At 32.1% G+C, this 9,797-nt stretch overlaps 1 non-coding gene across 1 annotated transcript; it reads right to left on the bottom strand.

The window, feature by feature from the left end:
• Positions 1 to 8,949: 8,949 nt before the first annotated feature.
• Positions 8,950 to 9,056, bottom strand: LOC133833386 (small nucleolar RNA R71). Its single transcript, XR_009892767.1, has one exon. It is a non-coding gene; the product is annotated as a small nucleolar RNA R71 (small nucleolar RNA).
• Between the last annotated feature and the right edge of the window lie 741 nt (positions 9,057 to 9,797).

The following is a 9,797-nucleotide window of genomic DNA, read 5'->3' as shown; positions in this document are numbered from 1 at the left end:
TTCTATTTCCTCTCCCCCAAAACCAAACCCTAGTCTCTCTACTCTCCATTGCTGCATTTTTTTCTCTCCATTAGCCAAGAGCACTCATTTCCCATCGAAAAAGTGAGAAGCTCAAGAGCACACTAAGGAAGAGTGTTTCGAAACCTACTCAATTTTTTCTCCTCTCTTCCTCTTCAAACCCGAAACCCTAAGGGTTTATCTTGCATGTATGTGATCTAAAAGCAAAGCATGGCTTTGATCTTGTGCTCTATGGTTCAAGAGAGGCTTGTATGGGTAGTACCTCAAGGATTTACCATTTTGGTGATCTAGTGAAGGCAAGGTAAGAAATCTTGGTAATTTGCATGTTTTCTTCCTCATCTATGTTTTCTACCCTAATCCTTTTCTTCAAACTCTGCATGTGGAACTTGGGGCTCTGTTTTGAGAGTTTAGCCCACAAAGGGAAGGCTTTGAAGAGCTAAGGAACACATCTTCAAGCTAGGGTTTCGAAAGGTGGAATCTATGGTTGAGTTCTTTATGTTTTGTTGTGATTCTTGTTGATCTAGTTATATAGGGTATTTCAATAGTTTTTGAGCTTCTTTTATGCTTAAGGTTCATATTTTGTGTGGTATGATGATTTGCATGCATGCGTGTGGCTAGGGTTTATACTAGAAAGTTTGTTGTTGTTGAGTGTGAGTGAAAATGTATGCTGCCAAAATTTCATGGTCTGACTTCCAACGGGTCATATTGCAGTTCACTTCCTCTTTTTGTGAAAAATATTTGTGTAGTTGCATATATTTTTGTGAGTACTTGATGTTCAGCTTTGGAAAATCGTGAAAAGGTATTTTTAAACCCAAGTTATGAACGTTTTGGCATGTTGATGTAAATCTGGAAAATTTCTGGGCAGCATGCACTACAAAGATTGTTTTGACCTTTGAACAGGTTTTCCTAATCTAAAAGCTATAAAATTCTGTAGGGTGTTAGTTTAAACATTTATAAGGGTCACTGAAATTTTTTAAAAGAAACTGTTTTAAGGTATAAGAGATATGAGTTTTTAAAGTTTGCCCTAGAATCTGGAAATAAAACTTCTTGGCAGCAAGCACTGCCCAGATTTCTTTAAACGTTTTAATGAGTTTCATTATTTAAAAAATTATGAAATTTTGAAGAAAGCTAATATAGACATGTATAAAGATCCCTGTAAAATTTTAGAAGGAACTGGGCAATGTTGTAAGAGAAGTAAACTTTCAAATTTTCCCTAAAATTTGGGAAAAACTTTTGGGCAGCAGGCACTGCCTAGATTCCTTTAAATATTTGAATGGATTTTGCCTCCCAAAAAATATGAAATTTTGAAGTAAATTGGCTAAGATTTGTGTAAGGCTTCCTATAAAATTTTAGAGAAAACTGTGTCACGGATTAAGATAAATAATATTTCTAAATTTTCCATAAACTGAAAGGTGGTAATTTCGAACCTTAACGAAAAATGATTTTTGGGAGGTTAGTTCTCTTAACCTAAAACAAGTTTTGATGTGAGGCTTTCGCCTAGTTCCTGTTCTTATGACATAGAATATGTGAACGATAGTTTAAGGGTTTTTTCCCAAAACACAAATTAGGGCAAAAGTTTAAAAATGAGACTTTACCACTTTAAATTAAATAGTGGAAGTAAAGTTTTGGAAATGGGAAGAAATAATAATTTGCAATGATAACTAAGGATTTGGAGACTTAACCAATTCCAAATCAGCTTGATTTAATTTAAAAGTTAATTTTTACAATTTTTAAGTTAAGGGTCCAATTGCCCTTCTTTTAAAAAATATCGTAAATAGAGATTCTAGGTGATGGATAAAAATTGTAAGAATGGGAGTTGGGTTTTGTAGAATCTTTAAGAGAACAAGACAATATTGTCATATATTATTTGTAAAGGGTCAAAAAGCGATATTTTGGTAAATGATAGAAAATGGTAAACTTTCGTAAGAGGACGACAAGTAGGAATTTTCCTAAAGATAGGAGTTGAGTAGAACTCTTTTTTCCAAAATCTTAAATACGAGTTAACCGATAAGAGGGCTCTTTAGCTAAAGAATATCAAGATGCACAACACGGAGAGCGTATTACGGTGAGGCCGATTTTCTCATGACACTTTAAAGACTGAAATGAAATTCAGCGTTATACACTATAAGGTGTATAAGAGGCTATAATATAGAGTCTCTAAGAGAATTTTATTTCTTATAGCTATCATAGAATATTAGATATAAGAGTATGCCATAGTTTAATCCGAGTATACTGTATCAACTACAGTAACAGCAAAAGGAAAAACAAATAGCGGTGTGAAAGATCTAGCTAGGAGCTAAGGACTCCAAGTAAGTTAGCCTTTCTCTTTCTTGGCTACAACATGAATATACTAGTGTCTTCTTGTAGTATTAGATTACACTAGCTTTGTTTGGATCACTAAGACCGGGGTATGCTTAATGCCTACTCTTGCAATGCTTTTGCATTCTGCAGCTAAATGGTAACTAGGCTCGGGTTGGAGCCAGAACCCTATCTTAAAATATTTCGGGTTTGAGCCAGGACATGGTAAGTATACAGTCTGGGTTGGAGCCAAGACATTGGTAAAATAGTCTGGGTTGGAGTCAGGACATGGTAAGTATACAGTAAGGGTTTGAGCCAGGAAAATGGTAATATAGTCTGGGTTGGAGCTAGGACATGGTCAAAGAATATAGTCTGGGTTGTAACCAGAGCAATGGTAATATAGTCTTGGTTAGAGCCAGGACAAGGTAAAAATATAGTCCCAGTTGGAGCTAGGACAATGGTAATATAGTCCTGGTTGGAGCTAGGACATAAATGATAGAACCGGGTTGAGGCATGTTAATCTATTAATTAGTTATGATAGGTGTTATATCTTGTGAATGTTCTGGGATTTTCTAAGTGCAGGTTATCATGATATGTGTAATGTTGTTTGTTAGGTACAATCAAAGTATTTGATTTTATTTTGGCTATTGTTTGAGAATTGTATGATAGGGTTGGAAATTTATCCAATACCCTAATGACCGATAATGATGACTATCATAGGTTAACCTGTTACTGGGTTTAGTATATTTGTGTGCAGGGCTATTCTTACTAAGTTTTTTTGCTTACCTAGTTGTTTCATGTTGTAGGTAAGTGCAAAAGCATAGTGGAGTAGTGAGAGCCGAAGTCTGCTTGCGGATATGTACAAGTGGCCTGACCTGGGCAGGTTTTGATGCATCACCATTTTGAAAAGAAAAGGTTGGGAGCTTGTTATTTCTTTTATGACTTTTGTTTTTCTATAACTCTGTAAAAGAGTTGTTGTAATTATGTTTGCTAAACTTAAAGTTTGCGCACACGACCTTTTTAAAAAAAAAATTACATAGATTTTTGGTTGAATGATTTAAAGTATAAGTTTAGATTTTCACATGTTTTGGTCTTTTATGTTTTGAGGGTCGTTACAGTCGCAAAGGATTCTTCCCCTCAAAATTTGATCTTTCTGTCTCTCTCAACTTCTTGATGCACACTAAGGAATACCCCAAGAACTACAAATGCCACCGATGGGTTCTGGTTTTGTACGGAGAGATTTTGAAGAAGAAGAAACTGCTTTGCTTGTCTCTAGCTTTATTGTTTACACATCTACTTTGGCTTCTGTTTCATTTAAATCGACCACGAGCTAAGACGAGTTCTACTTTTCATATACTTTTGATTTTTTTAAAGTATATATATTTTGAAAAAGTCACTTCAATAGAGGCATCTCTAATGCCTTTCTCGATACAACTCCAGTTTTGATTTTTGGTGTCTATTTAGACAAAAAGGGGGAGAAATGTTTTTTTAGGTGAAGTACAAAAGTTTCATGGTTGTTTGTTTTGATTTGTGTGCTCACTATGCTTAATAGGGGGGTCTTTGAAAAATTTTGAGTATTGCTTTTATTGTTCTAAGAAACGTCCTTGATAGGAGTACTATTTCTTCTTGTCGCTATATTGGTTATTGCTTTGCTACTAACCATTTTCCTGCAAAAACTATTAAGAAATTGTTTTAATGTATTTTGTCTAAAAAGATGCCAAAGGGATCGATTGGAAAATTCTAAAATTAGAATCTCTTTAAAATGACAATATCTGTCAAAAGTTGTTCATCAAAATTGGTAAATTTAATGGATCAATTTGGGTTCTTTCAGAAATGGTAAATCTGATGAATCTGGTCTGGTTACACTGTTTTGTGTTTTGTATTAGTTAAGATAATATTTTGTGACTAATAAAATGCAGAAAAGTGTTTGATATGTATATTTAATTAATAAAGAGTTTCCCACTCATTTATTAATTAAATATTGTACTACAATTTGGACATCAGCCATCGGACATGAGAGGTCGGTTCTCCTTAAACCGACTTAACACATGTTCATAAATCGGGTTACACAGAACCGACCTATCATGTATGTCCAAGGTAAGCATGGGAAGTCGGTTGCGTGAGAACCGACCTACTATGTGGACATGGTAGGTCAGTTATGTGTAAACCGACCTCCCATGCTTGTAGAAGACATAATAGGTCGGTTCATGAAAAACCAACCTACCATGTTGTCATGGTAGGTCAGTTCTGTGTGGACCGACCTACCATGTCCTACCTTGCTGACATAGTAGGTCGCTACTATGTGAACCGCCTTATCATGCCACATTATAAGAATTTCAAAATATTTTAATTTATTTAAACTATAAATGTATATATCTATATGTAAGCTATTAGTGTATGAAATGATTGTAAGAAATTTATATTTATTAATATTACATTATAATGTTTTAAAGTATAAATAAATAAATTAATTAAATTAATATATTTAAAAAATTTAATAATGTAAAAACAAATTAGAGTGTCTTTAGCAATATATTTGTGTAATGACACTAAATCGAACTTACATGTCCTTTTAAAAATTATTTAAGATATTATTCATTTATCAAATTTTTATTTATTTATTTTAAATTGTAAATATTATTAAATTAAAATATGTTTTTTATTTATCAAATATAATTATAATGTAATATTAACAAATATAAATTTTACATTATTTGAATTTTAAATATATTAATTTATTTAAACAATACATATATATATAATTATTTCAATATGAAATAAGTATAAAACAATATACTTATTAATATTACATATATTATAATTTTGAAATATCAATAAATTAATAAATTATTTGTAATTAAAACAAATTAATTTAATTTTTTATAAACAAGAAATATTTTAATTTAATAGTATTATATAATTTAAAATAAAAGACATAATTATAATAATTTTTTAGATGACATGGTAGGTCGGTTATGTGGGAAATGACTTCTCATGTGACATGGTAGGTTGGTTGTGTAGAGTCGACCTACCATCTCATTCTAAAATACATTATTAAAGACACTCTAATTTTTGTTATATTATTGAAATTTTAAAATATATTAATTTATTTAAACAATACTTATATATAATTTATTTGGGCATGAAATAAGTATAAAAAATATATAATTATTAATATTACATATATTATAATTTTTGAAATATCAATAAGTTAATAAATTATTTGTAATTAAGAAAATTTGTTTCATTTTTATAAACAAGAAAATATTTTAATTTTATAATATTGATAATTTAAAATAAAAAAAAATTATAAAATAATTTAAAGTATCTTTTTAATAATTTTTTAGAAGACATGGTGAGACTTGAGAAAACAACTTTTAAATTTTTATTGATTCTTAGAAATGGTTATAATTATTTGGACAAGGTATTGTGGTATGAATGGATGATGTTTTAGGGATAATATTTTCTATAGACAAATTTTATTAGAGAGCCTTTTACTATGTTGTTCATGAAAAATAAAATAAATAAAAAAAAAGAAAAGAAAAAAAATATATATAAAAAAAAATAAAAAAAAAGGAGAAAGACACAAGAGCAATATTTCTATCATTTTCAATTATGTTGTCTCTTGTGTCCAAAAAAAAAAAAAAGTGTGTTTATTTCATGTTTTATTTTATGGCTCTTAGAATAAATGTAAAGATTGTCTATTTAACTTAAAATCCCGAAAAACTAGTTTTGTGGTACTCTTTATGGTGGTTGTCCAAATAGTTTATTTCCTATCTTTGTTTCAATAATTATTTAAGAGTTTGTCCTAAATATATACCCATTTGATGAGTGCTTACTTCTTTTCCAACTCCATGAATGAAACCCTTAAAACTTTAAATACTTTCAATTACATGGGAGGTTAATGGAATTGAGACTTTTACTTGGCATAATTTCGAAGGCTTTTATGTGCTATGGTTTGCGGTAAGAAGGTTTAAGTTTGGTGCACACACTCACTACTCAAGATTTATTCGAAGTAATTTTGATAACTCTTGTTGACTTGTTACTAACATTTTGTGTTAATACTTAAGTTCTTTTTATAATTTTTGACCGGAAATATATCATGTTGACATTTCTTATTTCGCTTGAATTGCTAGAGACTAACAATAAGCTGGTTGGGGGTTGTGATTAGTGCTCAAAAATATCATTTTATTAGTCTTAAAAGTGTAAAATTAATTAAGTTTTAATTAATATTTTCATGGATTTATTGTCATATATTTTATATTTGAAAATATTAATTTTAATTTAATTTGTGTTTAATTTTCAGGAAATAAAATATATTTTTGACACAAAGAAAAAGAAATGAGAAAGAAAGAATTAAAATTGAAGAAATAATGAAGAAAATGGTATTTTTGAAGGAGAAGTAGGCCCAAAATCAAGCCCAAAAGGGAGCCCAAACTCAGCCGTCAAGCCGCCAGTCGCCAGCCGCCATCTGCCACGTTCTGACGCCGACAGCCTGCCACGCTGACACCTGTCCCCCTGCGTCAGCCCATGTTCCCCCACTCCCCGCCAGCCGCCATCTGCCACGTCCCATCATCCTGGCGCGCCTGACGCTGCCACTTTCTGCCAGCCAGCTGAGCCAACCATTGCCCGCCACGCGTCCCCTGCGTCAGTCCGTGTCTCCACTTTACCAGCAGCCACTTTCCATTTTCATCAGCTTTTTGAGCCACTTTCCCACTATTTTATACACGGTTTTGCACGTTTTTGGGTCCTATTTACACTATAAATAGAGTACCAAATGGGTTAAAATTATATCAGATTGTGTAAGGAGAGTGTAGAGAGTATTGGAGAGAAAAACACTTACTTTTCCTATTTTTCTTTTACATTTTCTTGAGTGAAAACAATGCCTATTTTAGGCTAAATTTTCTTGTGGAAAGGCTAGAGTGGAGTTCATGTTTAATATTATATTTTTAATATATTGATTCTTTATTTTATTCTTCATTTCTATATATTTGTTACAATTAAATTTATTTTCTTCTAATTTTTATTCTAAATTTATTATTATCTTTTACATAAGTCTAGTCATGCTCTTCTTATGTAATTTAGGTTTTTAATTTAATTTAGAATATTTGTTATATTATATGCTTTTTACTGCATTCTGCCAATGGTATTTTGTCGCTCTAAAGTATATAATATCATAGGTTTTTAAAATTAGAAATTAGTATAATTTAATTAAAGAACATATTTTATGGTGAGCTTATTATATATATTTACCAACTATAATTAATGGTGTAGAATTATAGTTGAGTATAATGAATCAATTTTATTAATATATATATATATGTTTGCATGAATGAAACTAATGCCTTCCATACTTTCTTTCTGATTCTAATTCCTCGATTTTATTCATTTAATGTTTATATTCTTTTTCAAATTCACATTTTTCCAAAGTTTATGATTTTTAATTTACTAATCTTTCTTTTAATTTTGTACTTTACCTCTCTGTAGATACGACATAGCCCGATTACTACTGCGACCGCTTAGGAATTTATTGGGCGATATCAATTTTTGGCGCCGTTGTCGGGGAGGTAATTCTACAATTAAAGGTTTGCCTAGTAAATTAATTTTTTTTTCTTTCAATATAAAAAAAAAGTAGTGTAATTTTTAATTTCTCTTTTATTTTATTTTTCCTTAGTAGTTTTATTTATTTATTTATTTTATTTCTTCATTTTTTTTTTTTAAGTGTAGAATTTTTATTTTAGATTTAGTTTTTTTTTCCGAAAAAAAAAGAGCATAAAATTTTAAATCATAAATTTAAAAAAAAAATAATAATAAAAAAAGATCAATCAAAAATAAAAAAAATCAAACAAAGTATTGAGAACATTTGTGTAATTTTGGAAATTAGTAAAAACCAAACTTGTTCTGTCTTAGAAAAATTGGTTCTTAAATAAGGTTTGTGTTAGCGTTACCCTCCAATCTTTTCTAAGAACCTCGGGGAGTTCTAGAAAAGCTCTTGGGCCTAAAGTGGTACCTTGGCAGCCTTTCCAATTGGCCTGGGAACATTTTGGTGTATACTTATTACATTATTACACATTTGCGCTTATAATACTTACAAAATAAAAAAATAAAAAAATATTTTTGCCACGAAACAGAGACGCACTAGGGAGATTTGTGAGACAACAAGTAGAAACTTTAGAAAACTCTCCTAGTTCGTCGTTTTCTTCCATTCGTTCAAACACTCCTGATTCACCGAGACTTCTTGAACCACCCACGATGGCTCATCAAGATGAAGTCCAACCAAGAACGCTACAGGAATATTTACATCCTACGCGTACAGCCACACCTTCGTGCATAATGTATCCCAACAATATGCCAAATTTCGATTTCAAACCCGGCATGATTAACCTCTTACCAACCTTCCATGGGTTGGAAAATGAGAGTCCGAACGTGCATATACGGGAATTCGAAGAGGTGGTGGCTACATTCAACAACTGTGCTGATGTCACAAACATTGTGAGATTGAAATTCTTTCCTTTCTCACTCAAAGACAAAGCAAAAAGTTGGTTGTATTCCTTAAGGCCTAGATCTATCGGAACATGGGACGAAATGACAAAAGCATTCTTTGCCAAATATTTCCCGCCCCATAAGACTAGCAGCCTTAAGAGGCAAATCTCTACTTTCATCCAGAAAGACCATGAAACTTTCCATCAGGTCTGGGAGAGGTTTAGAGATTTGATAAATCAATGCCCACATCATGGATACGAAAGTTGGCGTCTGATCAGCTATTTCTATGACGGTCTCACAACCGGTCAAAGACAATTCGTACAAATTATGTGCAATGGCGAATTCCTTAAAAAAGATCCCGATGAAGCTTTCGAGTACCTCGACGATCTTGCTGAAAAATCCTACACATGGAATGGACCGAGTCCTATGGACAAGCCACGATCAACTGGAATCTACCAATTAAGGGAAGATGACAACGTCAAAAGCCAAATTGAATCATTGAGACAACAATTCGAGGCTTTCAAATCTCAAGAAGGTAGAGGAATCCACATGGCTGCAAAGGTAGAGACACGAGATCCATGCTTCATCTGTGGAGGAACGGAACATCAACCGCAAGAGTGCCCAACTCTTAGTGAGTTAAGAGGAGGAAAAGAGGAACAATGTAATGCTTTAGGGGATTACAAGAAACCTTATAACCCTTTCTCAAACACTTACAATCCCGGTTGGCGTAACCATCCAAATTTCAGCTGGAAGGATTCGAACCAAGCATCTGGAAGCCAATGGAGGCCTGAGCAGCAACAACCACCAAGATCATACAACGCTCCTCAAAATATCATGCAGTCAAGTAATTCTCTTGAGAGTAATTTGCAAATGCTTGCACAAACTCAAATAGCCTCAACTCAAGAGCTCAAAGCTTGTTTCACACAAATGGTAGAGGAAATGAAAGACATGAAAGTCCAAATGACAAAGCTAAACACTACTTTGGCGATTCAAGAGCA

Source organism: Humulus lupulus, chromosome 4 (assembly GCF_963169125.1).
Source record: "Humulus lupulus chromosome 4, drHumLupu1.1, whole genome shotgun sequence".
Classification (NCBI taxonomy): Eukaryota; Viridiplantae; Streptophyta; class Magnoliopsida; order Rosales; family Cannabaceae; genus Humulus; species Humulus lupulus.
Note: the sequence above shows the minus strand (reverse complement) of the source record. Positions and strands in the feature narration are given on the sequence as shown.